Below are 14781 nucleotides of genomic sequence, written 5' to 3' on the forward strand. Positions count from 1 at the left end.
CCCGCCGTCCAAAAACAAGATCGTAGCGACCGGCCAAATATAATTGAAACAACGGGGAAAACACTGTGAACGGATATTCATAAAATAGCGTCGTGGTTCCATTTATGTCCAGTAAGGCCTTGACGCCGCAGATATTCGTAGCGGTTCGCCATAAACGAAGACTATTTTTACACGCCGCCGTAATTGTAAAATTCTTTATAATTTGTACGCCGAAAATTACGTTTTATAAACTGGTTTATTACAAAATCATTTTGCGTCGACACTAGTAAAAAAAATAAAAATTTTAGAGCGCTTAGGTCAACTCCCCCCCCCCCCTTAAAAACCCTTATCCACCACTGGTCATCAGGCATTGCGACTGGTTCAAATACGTATAAAAATAACTTTGACTAATACTGAAATATATAAAAAAAATACTTTAATTAATACTGAAATACATAAAAAATAACTTTAATTAATACTGAAATACATAAAAAAATACTTTAATTAATACTGAAATACATAAAAAATTACTTTAATTAATACTGAAATACATAAAAAATTACTTTAATTAATACTGAAATACATAAAAAACTACTTTAATTAATACTGAAATACATAAAAAAATACTTTAATTAATACTGAAATACATAAAAAATTACTTTAATTAATACTGAAATACATAAAAAATTACTTTAATTAATACTGAAATACATAAAAAACTACTTTAATTAATACTGAAATACATTAAAAAATACTTTAATTAATACTGAAATACATTAAAAAATTACTTTAATTAATACTGAAATACATAAAAAAAATTACTTTAATTAATACTGAAATACATAAAAAAAACTACTTTAATTAATACTGAATTTTTTTCATGGAACCCTAAATTATCCACCTAATTCTGGCGGAGCCCCAACTCATCTTTTTTTTACTTATTTTAAAAGACTCTTGACACAAACAAAGATGGCCGCGCTGCGAATTCTCGGAACCTAAACCAATGCTCTAGAGACTATCTGAACGCAGTGGCGGACTGGCCATAGACTGAACCTGCCAGATGGCAGGTGGGCCCTACGGACCGTTCATGAAGTGGGCCCCTCAAACATGATAGCGTTATAGTTGTTTAAGCTGGGGCCCTTTGTCTTCTGACAGCCCAAAATATTAGACCCAGTCCGCCACTGACTGAACGAACTGTGGTCCGCAAAATAGTGGTTCAGCTTCATCTCGAAAGATGGAGCTAGTAATATTTCGATATTAAGTACGCTGTGACTAGGATAGTGGAGCGCGATATTGAAACATAAACATAAATTGAGAAATTTAGCAAATATAATCCAAAGTTTACTCCAACTATTACGGCACCCCTTAAAGCATACATTGCTCCCGTAACTAAGTAAAGGCGCGAGACAAAATATCGAAATATAGTAGGCGGAGGGGTCAGATATAATATCCCAAACTATAGGTCCTTAATTTTATCAATTGGCTGGACAAAAACCCGAATGAAATATATATCTATGATTGCCCAAAGGAAATGTTGACTTAGCGTAGGCCATCCCCCGTAGCGTCCACGCGGATATGTTTGAATATAATTTACAGCTTAACCAGACGCCTTAACGCGGAACAAAAAACACCTTAATTTACAACCCGACAATCCAATACTATTACTATAAAAATAAACCGAATTAAAATAAGAAATCAATTATTTCTACGTCTTAAACATTCGAAATAATAATTTACTCGAACAAAATTTAAATTCTCGGTAGGGTGTCCAGCCTTTTCGTCTACGTAAGAAAACTAAGAATCTATAAACGAAAAAAAATGGGATAAGAAATAGGTTCAGAAGGGGCCTTAAAATCCATTAGGAGCGTATCATAAAAAGGATATTTATAGAGTCACCTGGCAGTAGCGACGCGAAAATTTCCAAAGCGGTACCTGATTTCACGAAATGGGGAACACCTTTTCTTGACATTTATTGAGTTAAAGAAAAAGTAATTGTTAAAATATCAAAAACCTAATGGCAGTACCGTAAAAATCCACATTTAAGGTTATAGTTTGTGTTTCTTTGGTTCCAGAATTAGTTATAAAACGAAAAACGAAAATGGTATTTTGTCTTAAGCCTATTCGCCACCGAAAGCCGTCGAAAACTAGATAGGTAGCGTAGCAGACGCTATTACCGTTTGGCCACCAGTAGCGTTAAAATATCGTCTGCTTCCCAAATTCTATTAAACAGTTTCCAAAATCTACCCTTTTAATTTGACAATGGCAGACGATGGAGCATAGACCTACCTCGGAAAAGCATGGCGCCGCAGCGCCATCTAGATTCGTCGCGAATAAAAGTTATTGTTTAGAGAGTTATGTGAAAAATAAACGCAACCAATAATTTGTAATGTTTTCGACTATGTAGTACAAATTATGTTTCTTCTAACACCTAGAAGCAAAACATTTTTGTTCATTTTCGATATATCCCGAAAATTTCAAACCTCTGTTCAAATTTTATTTTTATATTATCAGTAAACCTAACCTGCTACTGGTGGTTTTCAATTTATTTTCCTAAAGCTAAATATAAAGCTATAAATGCATTATGGAAGGCAAAATTAACTTGAATTTTCCCCCTTTTAGAAGCTGGCTTCACAACACTCGGCTATGAGAATTATAGAAAGCCCGGATGAACACGCGTTCGCATATTCAAGTTCCCGCCTAACATTAGAAGGATCAAAAGTAATCCAGTCCAATTTATAGCTATAAATGGCGAATAAAAAGAGCAAAAGCCTCCAAGAAATGGATTTGGAGAGATTTTAGAATAGCCGGCAAAGTCTCATTTCAAGCGGAATAAGACCGGAAAAATCAACGCGTTTATAGGAGAGATTTCGACTAGGTATGGTTTGGTATGGTCCTTTGGGATGTACTTTTTCTCTTCGGCAGGAATAGAACCGTTTTGACGGTCCACCATTAGCGACGAAAGACGTTCTGTCCTTTTCCATAGTCAAGACGACTTTTGCGTTTGTCAAAGACATTTCTATTTCGCAAACCGGCGACTAGGCCTTGGCTCGGAAGCTTCTCGGAAAAGTGCCCTTCGACTGGAAAAGATGTTTCACGCATTTATATATTTACGTCACATTCTTAGAACAAATACGGGCGAAGGTGAATAACAACAATTTTCCGTTTGCAATCGGCACAAAGTTTCAAATTATACTATTAAAATTTAATTAATTAGTAGTAGCTACAGCGGCATTTATACCTAAAATTACAATAAAAACCAAATGTGGACTCTTCTATAGTATTGTTGTAAAATTTAATTTGCCTGGAGGTTACGACGTGGAAGTACAACATTTGAGTTACGAAAGTTGAAATTGGGTAAACTTAATAAGGGAATTTATAGATTAAACGAAACAAAATGATATCCTATTATTAGATAGCGATGGTTTTAATGAAACAAATAATATTAATTAATATTAATTAACATTAATAATGCTAACACTCAATAGCGACGCTAGATAATTTTTATGGAGTGCTTTCAATTCGAAACTCACGACGTCACCGATGTAATTTGCCTATTGATAAAAAAACGGTAACTGTCATGGAGACCACTATTAGCACTACAGCTGTGACGTTGCAAGTTTTCAAAATCATATAAGACGAAAACACTCTATAGGTAACCTACAAACTATGTGGTCTCTATAATCTTTTATAATTTTTTTTGTCTTCCATATTAAGACTAAATTTTGATTTAAAAAATTTGAAAATTAACTTTAAATGTTGATTTTCTTACGGTTTGATCATTGATAGCGTTTTTCATTTGACTGCTCTCGAGCACTCTAGATCGCTCTGATCAACATTTTATGTTCCATTAGCGTGCTCTGATCTGCTCCGACCCTCCGATCAAGTTTCGCGTGTTACATTTCACGCTCTTGGGTTTATCAAAGCCCAAAAATAATTGAATTATCTAGAAAATTAAAGTACACAAGTACGGCCAGCTTTGATTATTCGCTATACAGTGGTAGCACATGATCATAGTTGACCGTACTCACTTATTTATTGCGTCACCCACTTCCCAGTTCCAAGGCCTAATGGCCTATTTCTTTCCTTCAACACGCTTGTAGTTGGCCGTATTTGGGTGTCAGAAGGTACAAGCCAAACACTCCAAGGAGTATAACATTTCCATTCTTGGCCTACTAGGAGTAATAAAACCGACTGGAAACGGCGTTCTTAAGTTAACAGAAGGGAACTTTCTAAAATGTCTTTAATTATCGCGCAAATATCGGAATTATAGTACGGAGAAAATCGAAATGTACTATAATTATAGTACGGTTGGTAACGCTGCCGCGATCTCAATATTTGGCTAAATACACATAAACTTGGTAGAAATAACCGTTTTTTAATATTTGGCTCTTGTGACCCATAAAATGGACATTTGATTTTTCTGAAAGAATTTGGGCAAAAAAACTAATTGATTCATCATTTTGTATTTGACATAGGCATACCGATAGCGGGGGCATGTTGAACCGGGCGCCGCTATAGAGGTCATCTGGAGGGGAGTCAAGGCCCAAAATTAGTCCAAATATACACGTAGCTTATATTGAAATGTTCTCAAAGGTCTTTTAGACGCGTTTGACGTTTCGAATTAATGCGCGCGTAGAATTTAGTCTTTAACGCTTTAAATGACCGAACACTGTCGAAGGTCGAACCATTGAGTTGGGAATATTAATCTAGAGATCCAATCAAATCTGCTCCCCGCGAAACAAGTTTTTGAAAAATACGAATGTGACGTCTGCTCTAAAATGACGAGCAAACGTTATCATATGACCCGTGGCGCCATCCATTATTTTGAAGAAAAAAATCTTTTTGCTTGAAAACGCGTCTTATTTGAACGAATCATTGAGAGATAGACGGCGCCACGGGTAGAATGATAACGTTTTCTCGTCATTTTTAAAAACTTGTTTCGCGAAATACTGAAATCCGACGTTTCGATTGGACCTCTAGATTAATATTCCCAACTCAATGGTCGAACTCATCTGGATTTCGTTGGGAATTTATTCGTGAGTTCGTTGAAGGCAACCGTCTTGTTTTGTATATATATATATCGTTGATTTATGATATTTCAGTTTAAATGTGCCAAACGTTTATGGACCAGACACATTCTGAGTCACGTGACCTCACGTCACGTCAACTTACGTGACCAGGTGATGTAGGCGTGTCTACTTGTTTGTTAGAAATTTTCACCAAGAGATTCCCAATCATAGAAATCTTATCTTATGTTCCTTACGCGTTTATTATTGAAGTAATCGTGAAACTAATGAGATCGTCTATTCGGACACCAAATTATCGATTTTATAGCACGCCAATAACGAATTATCGAAAAATAAGTACTATATAGTACCAAAAGTGACATAATTACCAAAAGTGTGTCAATCGGACCTATTTCTTAATGAATGTTACGAGCGAAATACAAGTTGGGAGGGGAGAAGGGAAAGTATGCCTTGGGGAGGGAAGGAACGTTAAAACCAACAAATAACGCCTCGTAGTGAGGAACGGAGGAACTAAGTAGCACTGGTCAAAGTTAATGTTTTTTTTATTTTTCGTCGTTCTGTGGAGATGCTTACGCCATCTACCTGCGATATAATACCATAGACTAAAAAAAGATCCAGAAATGCGACAATAAATAGTCTTTTATGTGGTCGATCTCGAGTCGAGCATTCATTAAACCTTTAGCATACGAAAGTACAGGGATTGTCACACTTTTTGTAATTATGTCACTTTTGATAGTACGAAGTTGAAATAAAGTATCCCCCAAAAATAATATTCTATACTAGAAATATAGGACGTCTGGCAACGCTGATCTTGGCCATAATAGGAAGATACCATATGTCTATAATACTATTCCATAAGTTTGTCACTTTGTGGAATATTTTACTGAGAGCTAGTAACGAAGTGACGTCATCACAAGAAGAAAATCACACCCTAGCGTTAGCAAGCGGACGCAAAACTGCGACGAAGCCCGTAATGCAGTCTGTCTTGTGAATAGCTCTCAGACATATGAGAGACATATAAGAAAAAGAGTCTACCTCGAAAGCTCTTCCCTAGCTTCCAGCACAGGTTTCCGGAAAACTTCCAACTTCACCAGCCTCCCTCTTACTACACTAGCGAGCCAATCATATTGTTAGAATTCAAATCTTTATTTTGGTGAAAAAATAGTATCGCGACACTAGCGACCCTATTAGCAGGGTACCCTGCTATTAGTAATTCCAGCGAATTCACGAAACGTCGTCTGCTTTAGTTAACGAGTTTCCAAACGTTATAATCGTTTTTTATTATACTTTTACGTGAAATAAATTTTAAAATGTCGGGAAAGAAAAGTAGGGTGAAGTTGACAAATAAGTCAACGCAGTACAATGCTTTTGCACAGCTTAAAGATGTTCGGGAAATTGATGTTCAGGGCCTTTTCAAGATACTTGTTAAAGGGGAACGGCCAAGCTCTTCCAAATATGGCCTTATTTCCGTATCAAAAGATTAACAAGACGTTCAATATACTAACACGTACCTTTTTTTGTCTTGAAAAAATAGCTTTTGGACCAAAATGTTGAAACTAAAAATAACGCCAGGTGTTTGGGTTTGAATTTTCGCCGCCATATTAGGGGCTGCCGCCAGCGCCCCTAACCCCGTATGAGCGATTTGCGAACTATCCTAACATTTAAAATCGCTCAATTTAGGCCTAGGTCTCTTAAAACTGGAACGCGCCGCGCGTGAAAAACAAATTTTTGGCGTCTTCAGCAGCGCGCGTTTTTACGTTGTTTTTCTGTCTCACCGACTTCTCACCAGGTGTCGCGGCGGATGCGCGCTTTTCGATTTCCCGAAATTTCTTTATTTTATTAAAAATTAACCACTCAATATTTTTTGATGCGGTTTTCGCCATAAATTTTTGTTTTTAATGGGCTATAGGGCTATCTAACTGGTTAAAGCTTGACCGTTCCCCTTTAAGAATCAATCAAAATTGTGCGTATATTAAAAAAAATTATATTTTAATTACTTATACATACTATGTCTCTCGCTTATACTGATAACTCATATCTTCTAATATTTCTTTTAGGCAAGCGTTATCTCTGAATGCAATTTATTGCCGGTTTTCTTACTTCAGTTTCATAATATTTCAATATAATTTCCCTAGTTTCCATTTCAATTGGTTTATAAAATTTTCAGTGCTTCCTAACATCAAAAGAGTCTCTTGCTAACATTCAATAAATATAATTTTTTTTTCGATATATTCAATGTGGTGTCGGAATTATAATATTAAATAACACACTAAGCCTTAGTAAAAACGTGTTTGTTAAGTTGCAACTATGCAAGGAGTATAATTTCAGCCAGAATATTTTTCTCAGCCGAATAACGCATTTTCAAAGTGCTACGCCCGTCAAATTTCTAGTAATCTAGCGCCACCCCTCAATGGGAAAAAAACTGAGGGAGTAGTTGGAAGTTTTCACGGCACACGGGGGCAGCGCTGAGGCAGACTCTTTTTCTTCTATGTCTCTAAAACTGTTGCATGTGAAGAATAGGAAGTGTCACACTTATATAACAATATTATACTCTTATGGAATTAGCTCTGATTCCCAACTTTTTTGACGTCCCAACTTCGAATCGGTAGGGTCCGGTTTTTAATGAAAGACACGATTTCTCGAACATACTTTCTGTGAAGTAAAAATTATAGCTTGGTTCGTATCACGAAAACTGCACAGATGGATCGATTCTGAGTTCAATTTCCAAATTCGTACAGGGATAGGGAGATCAAACGTTTTCACAGCTATGATAAGTCCAAAACCTCTTACCATTAGCCTATCACCTCTAAGTTTGAAACGCGCATAGCGCCCTTTGTACCACCACTGAAGAAAAAGAAGAAATCAGGCGATAGTATCGCCACCTGGTAGAGATAAATTGAAGCTTCTTCCTTCCCCCTTTCTCTCTCTACGCACCTCTCTCTTACCAAAGCAGCTGGCATCATGCATTGCGGGACGCGTTACGTTTCTATTTTCCGCCACCGGGTGGATTTAGCGCTGTACTATCGCCAGTCGTTTGCTTGAACCAACACTGCCTTTCGATTCAAACTTAGGGTTGATAGGCTTATGCTCTTACTTTAAAGGGAAAAATCTTAAAGGTGTAGTATTCTTGAAGGTACAGTGAGCCTAAACAATCTTCAAGGTATAGTGAATTAAAAAATCCTTAAACTTATGGTGGGTCCAAAAATTGTCAAAGAGATAGTTAACTCAAAAAATCTGAAAAGTATAGTAATTCAAAAATGGAAGTTTAAAAAAAGTAAACTAAATTTTTTTTAAAGGAATAGTAAAATCAAAATTTCTTAAAGGGGTAGTAAAATCAAAATTTCTTAAAGGGGCAGTAAAGTCAAAATTTCTTAAAGGGGTAGTAAAGTCAAAATTTCTTAAAGGGGTAGTAAAGTCAAAATTTCTTAAAGTGATAAATATCAAAATGAAATAAATCTTGGATAGAAAATTATCTTATAAATTATATTTCAAAAAATATTTTCATTCCTAAAACAATTTTATACAAAAACGTAGTTTTGATTCGTAATGTAGATAAATTAAAAATTAATAGTTTAAGTTCTTGTTACGCAATAAGAAAGTAGTTCTTCGTCACATTACCATTAACTTTCTATTTATCATTTTTGCTCTAAACCTAATGGTTCTCGAGAAAAGTTTAGTATGACCTTGAAGACTTGGTTCAAGGTCATTCAATTTTCCGAATATTAAAATCTCCCACCATGATGAGATTGTCAAGCAAATTTCGACAATGTAGCACGACTTGATTTGGAGTTATTAGCGCTTTCTTGCAATTTTCCCTTTTACGACCTTTGTGATTTTGGTAAATGTTTCTCGACTTCCTATTGGTCGAATCCGATTGGGTCTACGCTATTTAGATCTAAAACGTGACGGGGAACACTTTTCTAATTGGAACCAACTTTCTTACACTTACGGTTCTCGAGATAGTTTTTGGATGACCTTGATGTCTTAAAATATACTAAAAAATATCAGTCGCAAAATTGTATCTTTTTTTAATGACGAGAAATTAATTTTTAAACGAGCGAAATTTACCGCCAAGCGAGCTGCCATTTTCTTTCGCCTTCCCTCCGCAGACCGCACGCGGAGCAAGCGCGCGCGGGGAACAGAGCGCTGTTCAAGCCTGTTATAGCGCGAACAGCGCGTGATCTAGGAGTAGTAAAAACATCCGGATGTTTTTACTACTCCTAGGCGTGATTAAAGTCCTAAATCGTCACCCCGAAACAAAAAATGGCAGATCGCTTGGCGGTAAATTTCGCTCGTTTAAAAATTAATTTCTCGTCATTAAAAAAAGATACAATTTTGCGACTGATATTTTTGAGTTTATTTAAACATGATCTTTCAAATAGACCCAAGTTTTACCAAACCTGGACTTTTCCTTTAAAATTTGGCTAACTTAGAAAATTTAAAATTGAATGTGTTTTAAGAATATTTATTAATATCCCCCCTTTTCATTTTGCTCTATGCTTAAAAATTATTAAATTTTTCAATATGTCGCCACATCCTACGCTACTCAAACATTGCAACTTTCAAATACGGAATGCCGGTTTTGAAACAAAGCAAAACTTCATATCCGATCCTTTCATCGGATTCGTTTCGATAATTACGCCGTTATCAACGCTCCTTTTCGACGACTTACGAGTATTTGTGATAAGGCGCTCTTCCTCGCAATACGGTGGAGTGTCGCCGTTGGAACATTACTACAGGCGCTCGACAGGGAAAATTTCGAGTCAGAGACGCGATAATTGGAAGGGAAAAACCGTGATCAATCTGTCAGAACAGCTTTTATCAATTTGCTAATACTCGAAAGCGTATCACTCAGAACGAAATAATTATCGTTCGATACGTATAATCAAACCATTTCGGAAAACAGGAAGAAATGTAAATACCGTGCGCGTTCCAAGAACTTCCACTAGAGCCTAAAGTTCGAGAAGTTGAAATTCTATAAATGGCAAAGCGTCGCCTTTCAATAGAGCTGAACTTCCACTTTGACCTCTCGCGTATTAATAGAAGCGTACTTTATTAAAAGGGGTGGAAGCAACTATGAAGGACCTTTTCGTAAGAACGTGAATAGATCATTTCCTACTCGAAATTCTATTAAGTTAGTCCAGTTTAAGAATATTTCCAAAACTAACTTAGAAAGGAAACTTTTAAAATATACATGAACGTAATATAATTTATTTTTTAAAGAAATGATCATCGCGACATTCAGTGACTGGCACTCGGGACTCTTGGTTGAGCTTTAGTTAAAGTCCCATGACCCTGCCCCCTCAATGTACCCTAGTTCCCTGAAGATTTGTAGGGGGAAGGGAATGAAGAAGGTAGCCTAAAGGGAGTATTGATATCAAATAATAATACAGATGATTCGGAGAGAAAGAGAGTTTGCTAAAGGATAAACACACAAAGATCTGCACTGAACCAATAAAGAATCACCTCAAATATATTTTGCTATTAATTTACTTTATAAGCTTTTCCATATACAAAGGCTTAGTTCACTAAATCTAAAAATATCTCATACGAACGTTACAAAAATTGTATCCTTTAACCGGTAGCTAACTGATGCTTACATGTATGTAACTTTTGCAGAAATTCGCACACTTCAGTAGGTTAAAAACTAAGAACTAACCCTTATAATTTGATAAAGCCAACATGTCATAGATTTCCTATGATAAATCTAGATAACTTTTAGGGAATTAATTTAAGGCCAACCTCACTTAACATAAAACCTAATAGTCCAAGAGCCCATGACAAAATAAGCATGTGATAAGGTACACGATGGGTCAAGGTATTTTGTAATTAGGTTAGTGATTTGTAACAAAGAACTGTTTGTCTTACGGGTCAAAGTGGAGGCTTTCCGGAAATACGAACCACGTGACGTCACTTCCGGTGACCTTTAAAATTGATATGACCTGATATTGGTATCATTCGATTGGTCTCAACGTGCTCTTACCAAATATCAATAAATTAACCTTCAAATCTGAACCAACCAGCGATAGGCGTAATAGGCTAATATCCACTGCGCTAGTGCGAAGGTATCACCATAGACATGGGTATCACAAGCAGCAACCATGCTTAAAATTCCGAATATTGAACGTAAGCTACGCCACCTCCTAGCTATTAAAGATATTACTATTTCTTTTCTAGCAGACCACTTAAAAATTGACAGGTGAATGCCAAAAGAGGACGCTACCTAACAGGATCGCTCCGTGTGATACTTTCGCGTTTGCGCAGAGTGAATAACGCATTTTTTCGCCTGCAGAGTGATTTCCCTAATTAGTGTGGTTTTTAGGGGAGTCAAAACGTCCCTGTGTTAATTAGTCGCTTCGTTACAAAACTATCAATCGGAGAGCTTTTTGAATTTTAATTTAAGATACGGAGTTCTTTATTATTTTTGGTGGATCAAAGACAAACTAGTTGGTCTATGGGTGGATTGATTATCCTCATTCACCTTACGAATGTAGAATGGCACCAACCTTGGACTATATTAGGCCTAATTAGTCCAAGCAAGCACCGAACATCTTAGCCCTAGATGGTAGAACCGGTAATGATATAATTCGATATACGCGGCATATACGGGTGAGCCGTGGCATCCGTCCACATATGAGACGATAGCGAGCCTCGGGTAAGCGACAAGGGTCCCAGCAGCTTCGGTACTAACGGATCCATGGAAGGGCCGTCAGCCAACACCGACAATGCCGAGCAATAATCTGAACAGACAACCGTAGACAAGATCTTATGGTCAATATGACAAAATAACTCCAGACACAAGGCACATATATCTCGGCGCGGGAAATAATCAAACTCTGGGGACCCCGGTAATGACGATGAATACCCAAGCAAGGAATGACGAAGTTAAATCTCTCAAAATACGAAGACAAAACCCGGGCACATGGCACCGTTTCAGATAGAGGGGATAAAAGGCCGAGGTAAAAGAATGGGCATAGTTATCGGATTTGGAAGCCACCGTGCATCCAAAAAAAGGAGGTTTATTCGGAGGTCAAGAAGGAGAGAGAACCTGAGAGACAACGACATAAAAAAATCTGTCAAATCCCACCGCTGGGAAAGTTGGACGAAGGTACCACGAAGGGAAATATAGGGCAGAACTTGGCTGCGAAACCAGCTTTAGGTCAAATGAGAGGGTGGGTCACGAAGACAATACAAGGTTAGTGAAGACACTGAGAATCACGACGAAGAGAAAGGGGAGGCGCAAACGGCATCACCGACACCACCGTCGAACGACGGGTACCCAAGATAAGACGTAGCGCCGCACATTGAACGGCATCTAGAGAACAGAAGGAGAGATGTACAGTAAACAGCGGAAGAATAACCAAGCCAGCTGCGGATCGATGCAGAATAGAAAAATCGCAGGATGACTTGATCAAGTCCCCAATGTGACCCAAAGACGTCCCGAATAACGGACAAAAGCTGGAAACACCGAGATCGAAGTTCCTCTGGGCCGGATTAAAGGGCCACATCGGCATTGGAATTTGAGCTGCTTTCACGCGCTAGTTTTCAGAATAGGATTGGTCGTATATCAAAAGTAAATAGTTGGAGAAAGTCTATCACTGCCATCAGATTTTACCTTCCACCATGCTTGACACCCTTTTTAAAGAGCTAGTGATCACGTGATATTTCTAACCATTAAGGATAACACATTACGCGCGAAGTAGCGCATTTGTGGTATTCCGGTCCGCGCTCAAGATGAAAATTTTGAATTTTATACCCTGGCAACCATGTCACCGTCTCGCGATTTCAAATAGTCTCCCTGTCAAATGCTGACCATTATTTCCTTCGATAACGGTTGATTTTAATTAATAATTACTATATCAATTGTAAAATAAACAAAAAAGCTCGTAGCTATAGCTATTATTTCAGTTAAACTTGCTAATTGTTAGGCCTTAACATCGTAGATTTACCTATTAGTCCCGATCTCTGCTCTTAGATGGCGCCACGCTCTCCACGATTTAAGTGAGCGTTTTTCTAGTTACGGTTTATTTCTTTTCAAAAGTCGTATTATTATTTTTCAAATGTCGCATTTTAGTTTCTATCATATATCTACTTTATTTAGGAACTAAATTAACCAAATTATCGAAAGCAAAAGTTTAATATTCACGTATTTTATAGAGAACAATTTTTCATCGTGGCGGAATACAACCGATCCCTTTGTGTCCCTGTAAAGAGGCGAGGGGAAGTCATTTTCGAAGACCAAAAATTTTACCCCTCAAATAAGACGTCGTGCGGTTGGACAAAAGTGCCAGACTTTCTCCCCCTATTTAATTTTGATCGTATCTGCTACCACAAGCCGAATTTTTCCAATGCGGGTGTGGCCCTTTAAGGGGGGGGGGAAGTAATCTTGTTATATATCAAATCACGCAATCCAAAATATTTTTAAAATGTGTGATATAAGGCAGTAACTAGCAGCGGCATGACTAGGGACTTAAACGGGGTGTTACGTTTTGCGGCCACCCCCTTGGGTTTTGAGCCCGTTAGGGGGCGTTCACGGAGATATTGTCCCCGGACGAAACTCTGCTTAATTCGTCCCTGAGGAGCGCCAAGTAAACCTCCAGTCAAAAGCAGCACTGAAACCGTAAAGGAAGAACAACGCTAGAAATCTTAAAGGGGCAGCCTCCGAGACGTCCTGTTTCAACGAGAAACAAAAAAAATACTTCTCGGGAAACAAACAAAACCCCAAGTTTCCCAAAAACAAACTCTGCACAATCTAAGGCTTCGTGCATTACTTCATTTGACAGACCAGCCAGGGCAAAGGAAAACTAGGTAAAACCAAATTAATATCATCAGCAATTAGCGTACCATCCGGAAGAACCCGAGGAAGATCAACAAGGAGCAATCTAAAAAGAAGTGGGCTAAGTACCGCCCCCTGGGGCACTCCGCAACTGACAAGATAGGCATCGGACACAAAAGCCAGACAAGTGGTCAGTCAAATAGGACATAAAAACCTGGGGTAATGTAAAGAAAGCCCCAACATCGAAAGCTTGACAAGAAGTTGATAATGACGACACTACCGAAAGCGTCCTCAATGTCCATAAAAACCGCCAAGCAAGCCCCGTTAGGAGAGACCACGCAGCGAGCGGTATGGGAGAGATACATCATAATATCGGCTCTACGTCAACCATTACGAAAACCGGACTGGAACAGAGTAAGGTTATCAGCCGACTCCAACCACCAGTCCAGACGAACAGTTTACCAAGTACCGATAGAAGCGTGATAGGGCGGTAAGACAATGACAAGCAAGCATTTTTGCCCGGTTTAAGAAACGCCAGAAAACCCCAAGGTTCGTAAATCGTGCATGCTCTAAGTGAGAAAACCCACTTAGAATAACAAATCTACTCCTTTTCGGCATACCTAGCAGGCTTTCACATCCCTAAAAAAATTCCCCCTCAGTCTTTGATGAGAGTTCAGTTCAGTACGTTCCAGATCTAAGACCGTCGGCGCGACTCGCATGAATGAATCACGTCGGAAGAGATACGGGTCAGTCCATGTCAAATCGAGAGGTTGGGAGGCACTACCTCACTGATTTGTACATCAAATTTTGGTGCGTAAGTAGCCTTGAAATAATGACCATTTCCAAAATTTTGGCCCTCTATCGATAAAATTGGCCATTTTATGAACAATTGAAATTTTCCCACACCAAAGGCTCCGCCGACCCAAAAATCAACATTTTTGGCCATATCTTCCAGCTAAATACCTTTAAACAATCGCAAATTTGTTTTCTAGGCGTATT

This window comes from Leiobunum rupestre, chromosome 11 (genome assembly GCF_980474605.1).
Source record: "Leiobunum rupestre chromosome 11, qqLeiRupe1.1.hap1, whole genome shotgun sequence".
NCBI classification, from domain to species: Eukaryota; Metazoa; Arthropoda; class Arachnida; order Opiliones; family Sclerosomatidae; genus Leiobunum; species Leiobunum rupestre.